Source organism: Phaenicophaeus curvirostris, chromosome 2, assembly GCF_032191515.1.
Source record: "Phaenicophaeus curvirostris isolate KB17595 chromosome 2, BPBGC_Pcur_1.0, whole genome shotgun sequence".
In the NCBI taxonomy this organism is placed as follows: domain Eukaryota; kingdom Metazoa; phylum Chordata; class Aves; order Cuculiformes; family Cuculidae; genus Phaenicophaeus; species Phaenicophaeus curvirostris.
In genome coordinates this window covers 72,158,519-72,170,770 of record NC_091393.1, presented here as the reverse complement: position 1 = coordinate 72,170,770, position 12,252 = coordinate 72,158,519, and the positions used below count along the sequence as shown (strand labels likewise).

General features: G+C 39.0%; 1 protein-coding gene across 4 annotated transcripts in view; it reads left to right on the top strand.

The window, feature by feature from the left end:
* LTBP1 (latent transforming growth factor beta binding protein 1) overlaps nucleotides 1–12,252 on the top strand; it is a 196,196-nt gene that overhangs the window by 1,469 nt on the left and 182,475 nt on the right. The window lies entirely within an intron of this gene.

Below are 12,252 nucleotides of genomic sequence, written 5' to 3'. Positions count from 1 at the left end.
CCATGACGGCAGGGTTGAACTAGATGGTCTTTAAGGTCCCTTCTACCCCAAACTACTCTATGATTCTATGAACAGCGAGTGCCTCATGTTCTCAGCGTAGTTAGCAGTATTTTTGGAAGAGTGCTTTATGGAGGTTGTTTTTTTGTGGAAAAGCTCCCACACGTAAGTGCTTGCATGTTAGCAATTTTTTTGAATAGGGAGGCTTAAAAGGATAAAGAACCTGCCAGAGAAGCACAGGTGGGGAGCAAGGAATTGCCATCCACCCATGCTGTCCCTTCACTGGCAGCCCACGTGACAATCCCATGTGTAGGGCATGGAATTTCTGCAGTGCTGAATGAGGCAAAAGAAGTGGGTTTGAAGAAGCTCCTGTAGAGCTTTACTAGGATATTTAGAAACGTAAAATATGTGCCTAAAATAACACTAATCGAGCCGATGCTATTATACTGTGCTTGTCCTTTCTAATGTGAAAGAGGAAATATGTCTGTTAATTTAAGTAGGATTCAGGATGACTGTGAATGGCTAAACTGGAGTGATGTTGCCATGAGGTCATGGAAGACTGGAATGACATACTTCTTTGGGAAACCCCTCTAGTTATCACTGAGACTTGGAGGGTCGGTTTGGCAGATCTTGAAACATTACTTTAGTTCAGCAGAACAGACCTCTCTCTCTGAGAGAGACAGTACTTTCAAGATGCAAACTCTGAGGCTTTTGTCCCTGTGTGGGATTTTTCACAATAGGTAGCAATCTCATTTGTAATCCTCAGTAAGGTCAAGCACCTTTGCCCTACTAAGAAGCTAAGACATTATTACAGTAGGCCGTTAAATACAAAACTTCACATTTCCCTGACCAGTTTAGACCTGTGTTTTAGCATAGTCTTCAAAACTAACATTTTCAGCTTAAAATACATACCGCTGTGTTAGGTTAGTCACCTTTTTTGCTTAACATGTTAGAAGTCCTAGATTGATTTCCTTCAGCTTACAGTGATATTTTGAGACTAATTGCAGAGCTTAATAAACACCTGCCTTAGCTCAAAGACTAATCAGAATGGGAAAAAAATCCTCCTAATTTCAGGGGATTAAGTAAAAAATTGTATTTTAACTGCAGTATTATTGCCAACTAATTTTATTCTCATGATTTTTAACATAAACCCTAAAAGATTTCCTGTCTGGGGGTCTTACTGTCTTCTCATAACTTTAATTTCCATATAACATCAATCCATACTGTTTAACTATTGTTTATAGATTAAGTAGTTATCTTTGTTTTGTCCTTTCAGTTTTGTCTTTTTGACTTCTCCCATTAGAGTTCAACTGTTCTCTCTATTTTTGTCATCTCTTTTTTTTTAATTCCCTTCTATTTTAGTGTCTTCAGTAAGGATTAAGTCAGACAATTGTATTTTTATGGGATAGCGGTGTAGAATTTCATTTAAATCCATTAATTACTTGGTTTATTCATACAGTTGTTGAAGGAATGGAGTAGCAGAGAAAGAGTTAAAAGAGAGGTGGCCTGTGGGAGTTTCTCTTTGATCTTTTTTTCTCATTTTGTGTGTCTGATATTGGGCTCTCCTTAGCATTAATTATTCCTGCTGCTTGCTCTGATGTTACTCTGACACTTCCTAGCACTGCTGCAATACACTTGGCTAGGGTTTTCTCAGTTTTGCGCTTCTCTTGGCAAGCCAAGGGAAGCTTTAAATACACTTTTGTAACTTAGGCAAACTGTGAGATAGCATTGACTTGATTTAGCTGTGGAAGATTAGTCTCACAGTCATAAAATCCAGATATCTCCTTTTCTTGAACCTCCCAACTGTTCCTTTCAAAAGAACAGAAACCCTATCACTGAACAAATGTTAACCCCTTTGTTTCTAGTGGAAAAGAAGAAATTATAAATGCTGATAGTGTATTCTTCTTTTTGAGTGGATTATTTCAGTTGTAGATTAATTGTGCCACGGATGCGGGCACACCTGAGCTGACTTCATACAGTCAGTTTGTATCTGTCAGGGTTTATTAGGTCAGGCTCAGTATCCCTTTAATAAGCTATGTGGTCTCTCAGGCCAGTTTATATTCTTTTGCATGGTGCAAAGCCTGAGCTAATAAACCCCAGACCCATACTGGCTCTTTCCAGAGCCAACTTCCATTTGTCTGCATCACGCTTCCAGAACCAGAGTGCTGAGAGCCAGCGCTGACGAGGGAGGCTTATTAGCTCAGGTGTAATCCTGGGCTGGAACAAGCAGCATGTGTTTCTGCTTTGCTGCACCTGTGTGAGTAAGCCTGCCTGTAATCCACAGAAAGAGAGGTTAAAGGAAAAAAGGTATGGTCTTTCAGCCTAGGCTGTTAATCTTCTGCTTGCCTTTGTCTTGCTTGGTGCTGTTTGCTAGCTGTGTTTTCTTATGCAAGTGGCTATGGCTGAGGCTGCTGTTCCCTGGGTGACTTCCATCCCAGGTGAGTGGTAGTCTGCCTGGGAGCAGTGGTAGCTGCATCGCATTTCCCTTGGTAGCAGCAACAGGGGGCATTTGGAATGTTTCTGTGCAGGTCAGAGGGCAGCATGTGTGTGGAGGAGAGGCGAGTTGACTTTTTAAGTCCTTTTCCTATATTTTAGTTTGAAGCTGAACTGCCTGTTGTGTTTATAGTATTTGTGTTCTCTTGGAAGCCTGACAGTCTGTCCTCAGAAAGTGAGCTGCTGTTTTCTTGTGATCTACCTGTATGAGAGAGCCTACTGTATCTGATTTTAGGCGCATAACTGTGCCTTTTATTTCTGCTTTGCATTATAAATTTTTATCTTAAGAACTTCTTTTTCAAACTTTGTGTAACTTTGCTTATGAAGAACTGCCTCATTCTAATTAAAAAGATGAAATCATAGTGTTCAGCATTAAAAGTATTCAGAATTTCTTTACATAGGGAGAAGGGTGTCTAACAGTCCAAACCAACTTTATGAAGCGTTCTGAACATCTACCTTTGGGTAAAGATAAAGGTGGGGAAAGCTCAACCACAGCAATAGAGACCTTGAAAAGTTATAAGCATGTGAAAAGCATTATAACAAAGATTGTCTTCCAGCCAGAGTTATCGTGGGTTATAATCTGTTCAAGTGCAGTAATAAGATACTGCCAAGGCTGTAGGCATAATGTTTTGTTAGTACGTGTTGCATAACCAGAGCATTATACGAACATTAATTAGTTCTATAAAATGGCTATAAGGCAAGTAAAACTTAGATTGTGGGGGGTTTTATTTATTTCACTTATGGAAATAAAGTCATAGGTTAAACGTGGCCTTGGACAAGTTACAACAACTGTCTGGAAGGCCTAAGCTGGAAATTAGGAGTTCCTACCTCTCAGCTGTATGTTTACCCTGTTGAAACCTGTTGCCTTCTACTTTGGTACTTGCTGCTAAATTTCTATTAGCTATTACTACTTCCTACAAATTTGCTCTTCTATTTGTCCTGGTTTTGTTTGCTTTTTCTTAATGATTACAAGGAGCTGTTTTTCATGTTGGGAAGTCAAGAAAGAAATTACCTGCTGGAGTACCAATATTGGTTATTAGTAAGCGTTCCCAATGCTGGATGGTTTCAAAACCATTGTTGCCTGGAGGAATTCTAACTTTCACTAGCCTAACAATGAGAATTAACAAACGTTAGTAGGAAGAAGAGAGTTGGCTTTTAGTGGAATACTGGAGCTTAAGCTCCTTATTGCAGAGTTGCAAGAAAAGTTCATAGGGCAAACAGATGAGGAGGTGGATTTTGCAGGATTATGTTTAGAGTAAGTCTCATATAGGGAGAGGAATAATAGTCTGTGTAGATGCAGAGCCCACATACCCCATGGTTGTCAATTAAGAGAAAAAGAATTTTGTGTCTCTGTTAGCTGAAAGTATTGTACATGTACATGCATCTATTCCATGCATGGGCATAAGGTGAGGATTCTGGAGTTGGAACTGGACTAGATTCTTTGAAATCTGGTCATTAAGTTCTTTCCTGTGTCAGATGCCTTGGAAAGATTATCAGAAAATAAGACAGTCTATTGTCTTTTTTTTTTTTCTCTTAAGTATTATCTTGCTAATTCTCATCTCTCTTGAAAGACTTCTTGACTCAACATTAAATAAATACACTGTAGGGAAACAAGGTTTAATTTATTTTTCAGAATAAAAAAAATACACAGCAATTTAATCTTTCTGCTGGAGAAGGAGGAGACTAGAAAGTTATGCCAATACTTGTCCAGAGGAAAGGTCCCCTTTGTTCAGTTCCTGAATCTGCATGGTCTATGCTTGTGTATTGCTATTCAGTTTGAGCCATCTGATCCCTAATCCTCCAGATCAAGGCTTCTCGCTATTGATGAGTTATCATGCTGCAACTTTGTGTTTCCTTCAGGACAAGAGTAATTCACAATGTGACTGGCAGTTTTAGACCCCCAGTTGTCCCAAGATGTGGATGGAGCATGCCCTAGGTTGCTTCTAGGTTGTGCTACTAAATATGCTTGGGGAAGGCGAGGGAAAGGTTGTATGCTTAGGTCTTCTTCAGATGTAGGGTTAGGATCCAGACCTGGAAACTGGTAAGCATACATGAGTTTAGCTATAAAACTCTGTACCACTATTTGTTTTCATATTGGGTGCTCATAATTTACACTTTTCTAGTCTTCAGTGCAGCTCTTGGAAATGGTGGTATATCCAGGAGAGCTTATCACTGGAACTGAGTACTTCAAATGTTTGCAGCTGTGCTTCATGGAAGCTTTCTGGTCATAAATGGTCCCTGAGGCATGTACTTACAGTTTTGTGGTTTGAGTTTTAGCAAGTTCTGTCCATTTACATTGCATTTACAAAGCCTAACTATAACATTCTCTCCCCAATGTTGCTCTTATTCTAAGACCATCATCTCAGTAAAAGCAGTATCAATCTCCTTCAAATTATGCCCTAAATCAAAATTAAATGTCTCAATTTTAAAGAGACCTGACTGTTTTCACCTCATAACTGACCTACACATTAGTCCTTTTTAATTTGTTCTTTGATGTTGCTTTTAAACACTTGAAAATTAAAAAATCGAAAACCATTGTTTGAGTAGCTTGGTTTTGCCTCTGCTGGTGCTTGCTACCGTAATACCTAAATAAAACTTTTTAATTTCATATGTAAGAAACAGATTGGCTTTTGTAGTGGGATAGCTCTTGTTGGCCCTTTCTGTTAGTCCTACTCCGCTTTATTTTTCACTTATTGCTCTTGGGAATGGGGAAGAATGAGAGGATTTGTATTCTTGTAATCTTTGGTTTTGTCTGCATTTGCAAGCAGTGTGTACTAATGGGGGCGGATCTATAGAATAAAGCCTTTGGTTTCGATGACCTGAAGCCCATGGTATGCGTGTTTCAGGGCTTAGTATTTTATTGTGGACTAGGTGTAGTCTGGTGTCATGGAATGAATGCCAGTGTGAGGCTGAAATACATTAGGTGCACTCTTGGGAGTGTTCATGGTTTGAGGTTAGCTTTTTATTATTTGTTTTTATCTGTATCTGAAAGAAATACAGTGCCTGTGTGTCATGGTTTAGCCCCACCTACCTAAAGTTCGGCAGCTAAAACCATGCAGTCAAGCCTCTAAAACACCCCTCACTCAGGGGAAGGGAAAAGAGAGGAAACAAGCCTTGTGGGTTGGAAACTGAAACTGCAGCTTTAATGAAATGATAATAATAATGAAAATAATTATGAAGTAATAAAATACATACAAATGTATGAGATTGCACCCTTACCCCTTGATGACTATACATCACCAAAACACAGCAGAGCAGACATGAATGAATGGGTCTGTGGCTGGACAGAGCTGGACTCGGGAACTGGATTCAGGAACGCATGGATCTGGGATCAGGAGCAACCAGACAGATGAGATCCTTGCTGGATGTCGGCCATTGCAGACCCACCCTCGTGATCTCTCAATTTTATACTAAGTATGGTGTATATGGGATGGAGTATTCTGTTGGTCAGTTTAGGGTCACCTGCCCTATTCTCCCCTCCTCGCAGGTGCAGCCCCTTCTCCGACAGCTTGAGGATGGCCTTGGTTAAGTATAGGCATTGGCCTTTTGGCATACCAGTGTCCTGTGTTATCATTTTGGGAGAAGAATGCCATCTCAAAAACCTGCAGTTAGCTTTCAGAGAATGAAGTTACTTAAAGTAACTGAATTAGTCACAAAACTGACTTTAATTTAGCTCAAACCACAGCAATGTGCCTTAAGGTGGTCCCACAATACAACCCAAACCTTGGTGAATTCAATTGATAAGATGCCTCAAGAGAGAGTCCTGACCCGAGCTAAAGCAGTAACACAGACTTTAAGCACATTGTTTCTCTCTTGGCCAGTGATGGCAGCCAGCCTGCCTCCTGCAAGAGGAGTCAGTAAGAACTGTGAGAAGACAGGGAGCTGCTGCCTGCTCCTTTCTGTACAGACGCCGATCATGCTATGTGCCATTGCAACATTTCACTGAAGAAATTTAAGTCCACAGTTACTATGAGGTGAAACCTACTCACCCTTTTCTTTGTGAGCTGCTTGTGACTCCACTGAAAGCAAATAAGTTTATAACAATGCGGTATCTACTCCATACAAATGCTACTTGTGTATAGATTTAAAAACCAAACAAAGCAAACCTTAAAAGAAACTTTTCAAGATGTGATGCTCCTGCACTGAAGCACGTGACAGATTGACAGTGAGCTCGTTCAGCTTGTTGCAGAAGACAGTGTTGACAAAAGAAGCAGGACATGTAGTAAAGTTGTGATAAATATACAATGGTTGAAAAGTCCTGAACACTTTGTCTGTTGATATAGGATCAGAAGGAACGCAGAAAACTGCGGACGTTTTTTCTTGTTTTCCCTTTCAGATGTGTTTGCTGTTTATTTCCGATGTGTGACATGAAAGTGGTGTAGAAAGCTGCATAGGTGCTTGGGTAAACTATGGTTCATCCAGCCATTGTTCAGTATTCTCATTGTTCTGTGACAGAACATTGTTGTTTTCTGCAGGCTGTTGACAGTAAAGTGATAGTTCGTTACTTACAGTGCTAGTCTTGCACCTCTCTTCTGTAAGGCTGGTCTTCCTGAACATGGAGAAGAGCTGGAAGTAGGAGTGATGTGTTCTCCTCTCCTTCCTCTCCAGCAAAGTGAGAAAGCAGTGCAAAGCAGCTATGTGTACAGGATCAGCCAGCCTCCTTGCCTTTGGGAAAGTGGGGATGTATTGTGGGGTGGGGTTCTGCCCTTTGCCAGGCTTTGAGAAATAATTGGGTGGAGCACCTCTAATGATACACTTCTTTACAGCCTCCAACACGAGGGGCTGCTTGTGCCAACTGTGATCCCACCTTAAAGCAATCTTGGATTGCCTGAGAGCTACTGGCTTAGTGGAGGGTTGACAGAGAAGAGGCACACACCTCCCTCAGCTGGCTCGTTTTTCAGATACTACAGTACTGGGCGTCTGCGTGTTATGGGTGGTTCAGGTTGTCAAGTGAGTCTGTGTTCTGTAACTGACATGGACTGATACTGGGTTGGGTTTGAGGTTTTTGCTTTAGTTTTTCTTTGTTTTACCTTTAAAAGTGTCATTACTTAACTTGGGTAGCCTAATTTATTCCTAGAAAACAGATCCTCTCCATTGACTACAGAAAGAAAGCAAAGCTGTAGCATCTCTGTGCATTCCTGAATGCACACAGAAGGGGGGCAATGACTGTACATGTTAGCAAGGCAAGATATTCATTTAAATACAGAGCTAAAAATAGTTCTGCTTGGCCACGTTCTTTTTTTGCGAAATGCAGATAGTAATCCCTGCATAAACTTAGAGTTTTGAAGAGCTGCTTCCTGATAAAGGATTGTTTTGTGTCCTATGGCAAGATTCATTTTTTCATAATTCAAATCAGGTTTTTTATTATCTCTACACAGCAATTTAGGCTTGCATTTTAAGAGGAGCTCAACTAAATGGTTATCTCTTATTGAGAGTTGGTTGGATTTAATAAAAAATTTATTGCTCTTAGCATTTTAATTACTTTATTATGATTAATAGTCTTTTCTCTGGTATTTCTTTTCTGTAACACTTCAGTCATCTGAACCCTGCATCCAGTTAAGATTTTTCAATTGTCTCTTTATTGAGTTTCTCTTACTTTGTTCAGTTCCCTGCATGTTTCTTGTGGAAAATTCATTTTGTGTTACAAATTCATTTTGTGTTACAAAATGAATAAGCGCTGTAATGAGAAAAGGCTAAGAGAATTAAAAGAATTGTACACTGGAGCGTTTACCGCAAGAACAGTGTGTAACATGTGAATCTGCTGGTTTCCTTTGCTTAGTCTATTCAGTAATGAAAGTGATTTTTTTTATAATGAAATGATAGAATGATCTATAGGATTTGTAGGGTCAGAATATGTATAATTATGATCTTCTACAATTAAATACTTTAAAGTCTCCTAGATTTTACAGTATAAGTAAGTCTTAAGTATTTATGCTATATAAACTTCAGTAAACACAACATGAATTAAAATGCTGAGTATCAAACAGCATGTTATATCCTTATGACTGATAGAATGTGTTCTTTTGCTGAAGTTAGGATTTTGAAGTATTTGAGTATAGCAGCTATTAAATTCTGATAAATCTTAGCATTTAGAGGTAATACTATGAAGATACATAGAAAATAATCTTAATAAAGTATGCTATGTTGTTATTAGGTTGGGAGAGAAACACTGTGATTTTTGTTTGTTTGTTTTAGAAGGTATCTGTATGCCAAAAAGCATTGGTTTTGTTTCCCTCCTTTCTTGGAGGTCATGTTTAGGTAGCCATCCACACTAGCATGGGAATGCATGAGTTGTTTTGAAGTGGACCAGTGAAGAATTCCAACAGTGATATGTACTTATATTTGAAATATATTTAGGGAAAGAATTCCTAAGACGATATAGTTATGATAAAAAACAAGTAGGAAGACACAGATGGCTGTAATACTTCCTCTGTTAGTAGTGTACAGGTCATACAAGTTTTGTGCAGTTAATGCTATTTCTTCTGTTTATTTAAGTAATTTCAACCTTTTTCTTAGAAGGGTCTTACAATATGGTTGTCTCATCCTTGGTCACAATTTCCTCCTCTGCCATCCCCAATGAATGTTTAGACTTGTTGGATGTATTTCTGCTAAAATTCATCTTTTGAGAACTGTTTGGAGACAGATACTCAGATGGAGAACTAGGTCCCCAGAAAATCATTAGATGGTGAGCACCAAATGTTCCTTCAGTCAGCTTTTGGGTGTCTAGTTTCCAACGTTCCATTTTCAGTCCTGACAGTGACTTACAGGTCTTAAAATGGTGTCCAGAATAAAGTGTGAGAGTAGGTGATGATCTAATCAATAAGGCAATTTGGACAACAGGAAACCCTTATAAACTTTGCTCTTCTCTGGAATGTCAGCACCATGTTCAGATTTTTCTCAGGGAAGCTAGAATATGCTCCTTTCCTTTCAGAACCCACAGCTTCTTGCTTTACAGAGGAAATGCTTCACTACTTTTCTTTTGGAATCAGTGGGAGGTCATCACTGTCTTTCAACACAGTAGGACTTAAAGGTGCCTTTGTATCACAACTTTTTGTTTAGGATGTGCACTCAACCAGGATGAGCTTTAGTTTAGTTTTCTTGTGTGCTTGAGGAATAGAAAACTTGAATTAATGGAATAAGGAAGACAGTATTTGCCTTTAACAGTATTCCTACGTTGCATGTAAAGGAACTTGAAATTTCTGCTCTAAGCACAGAGATATTCATGTCACAGTGTTGGTTTTTCTGCATTCTGTAAATTTGATACATGCATCATTTCTTGACTGTTTTATTCTGGAATCTGAAACAGCCCCATGCTTACAATCCTCTTTCCAATTACTGTATTTGCCCTCTAGCCTGTATTGTGCCTGACAGGATTTACACAGTCCTGTGAGAGAAGTTGATCTATACTGCGTTGATGTGTGCAGTGATGAAATTTGTTGGAAGTCAGTGCATTCTGCTTAAACAGAGGCTTGTTTATATATGGTTAAGGGGCAGGAGGGAGACACGTTAAATTTTATGTGGAAACAGAAGGGAAAAACCTAGTGAAGGAACTCACTAGAACTAACACAAAATTTGCAATGCTGTTGTAGTGTAATCCTGTCCAAATGTGACAAATTTAGGAGTGACATTGAAAAGTTTTTGTGGACATCTGAGTACTAACTAACAGCAGTTGCTTGATAATGGAGATGCTTAAAGGTGGAACTGAAGCTGAAAGGTTAGAAACTTAGGCGCTTCCCATTGGGCCATTTAAATTCATATATTGTGATTTTCTTACTGAATAGTATGTTTTTGTTGACAATTCTCCATGTGATCTTGAGACACAAGCAAATAAACTTGTAAATGAGATGTTACTGTTTAAAGAAGGTAGTTGTGAATCAAGGTAAAATCAAAGCGCTTAGCTTAGGAATCTGATTTTAATTCAAGAATTATCAGTAATTTAATATTAAAGTTTATTCTTGACAAGTGGAGTGGGTTGTACCTCTATTTTGACATTTTTGAAATGTGAAAAGAAATTTTTATCTAAACTCCTTCAATATATGATACTATTTTATAGTTACCAATTTTAATATTATGAATTATATGGTGAGGCACTGGCACAAGTTGCCCAGAGGAGCTGTTGATTTCCCATCCCTGGAGGTGTTCCAGGCCAGGTTGGATGAGGCTTTGAGCAACCTGATCTAGTGGATGGTGTCCCTGCTCATGGCAGGAGGGTTGGAACTAGATTATCTTTAAGGTCCCTTCCAACTCAAACCATTCTAGGATTCTATGAAATTATGCTTGATTTTGTAAGTGTTAAAACAGAAGTACATCCTCTATTTGTAGAAGTTTTAAAATATTTACATATTTTAAAGTTGTTATATATATATATATTTTATTTTAGGTCTTGCTCATGCAAATATATATATGTATATATACACACATTCTTTAACCAAAATAAGGTGAACATATGGACTGAAAGTGCATATGTATACATCAGTTCCAAAACAGCATACACATGTGCTGGAAGGGCTGTGTTTAAGCCTAATGACAGTGTTGTTATTTTATACTTGCTTTTCTGAAAGAATGTCATAAATACAACTGTAACAGGCCTCTGTAAATCTCTCTAGCCCAGTATTCTGTCTGTGATGGTGGCTAGCAGTAGTTAATTAGGGAAAGATGCGTAAAAAGGATGGATAATTTGGGATACAGGCACAGAAAATGCTTTCAGCTTTTTGTGATTTAGGGACTTCCAAAGCAGATGTGGCACCATGGATTTATTTTTAGTAGGTACAGATTGCATGGTCGTAAAACTCAAAAAAACAGCCCCAAAGAACCCCATGTTATTTCACCACATTCTGGAAAGCTGGGGGAGGTTGGTTATGTGGCTATGCGTGGCATTTCAGTGCAGCCAGTTTCCTTGGCATGGCAAGTTTTGGGTGCTGAAATGAGTTCAAAAGGCAGATCAGTGAACTCCTTACAGAAAATTCTGTTGATGGTTATTAAACACAAAACCGGCACTCTTGCTCAGGAGGTTGCTGAGCCTCTGCTTCTTCAAGGCTGTAGTTGTACAAACTGATACTACTTCTCACCCTATTCTTGCACTTCCTTAGCATCCACCCTAGCAGTGCAAAGAGGAGGCTGGACTAAGTGGATCTGTGATCTGACCCAAAAAGCCTAGTCTTGTTGTTTACATCTTTGCCAAGCTCCATTTTGAATTTCCAGTCCTGACCACCTTGAGCTGAATAGGACCAAGCCTATTGCTTTTAGCAGGAATAGATTGGCCCGTTTTTCAGTTTTAAACTTGATACTTCCAAGCTTCAGTGTTTGGGAGCTTAGCTTTATGGAAAATAATGGTGTTTTCAGCTAGATGTGCCATTATTGTTGTCTTCAAACAAAATAATTAGGTCATACATTTGGCATGCTGCAGCTGTCTTGAACATTTTTCAAACTAAACTGCTGTGTTCTATCAATTAAAATGTTCATTCTAATTCTTTCCTAAAAGTGCGATCTTTTATCCTATTTTGTGATCTTCTGTTACGCAACGTAGATGGAGAACTTCAGTCAAAGGGTGCATTGTTGTGAAGATCTAATGGATCAGTTGTTCAACCTGTTGTCACTGTTCACATGATTTGGTACGAACTGAGTCTTCTTAATCATACAGTTGCTGGATCTGCTGGTGCTTGTTTTGTTATAAGGCCAGCTAGAGCAATGTGGTTCGTCCTGCAGAGCCTCATGTGCTTTATGTGTATGTAAACCTGTGAAACTTTCAGGGTTTACATTGCT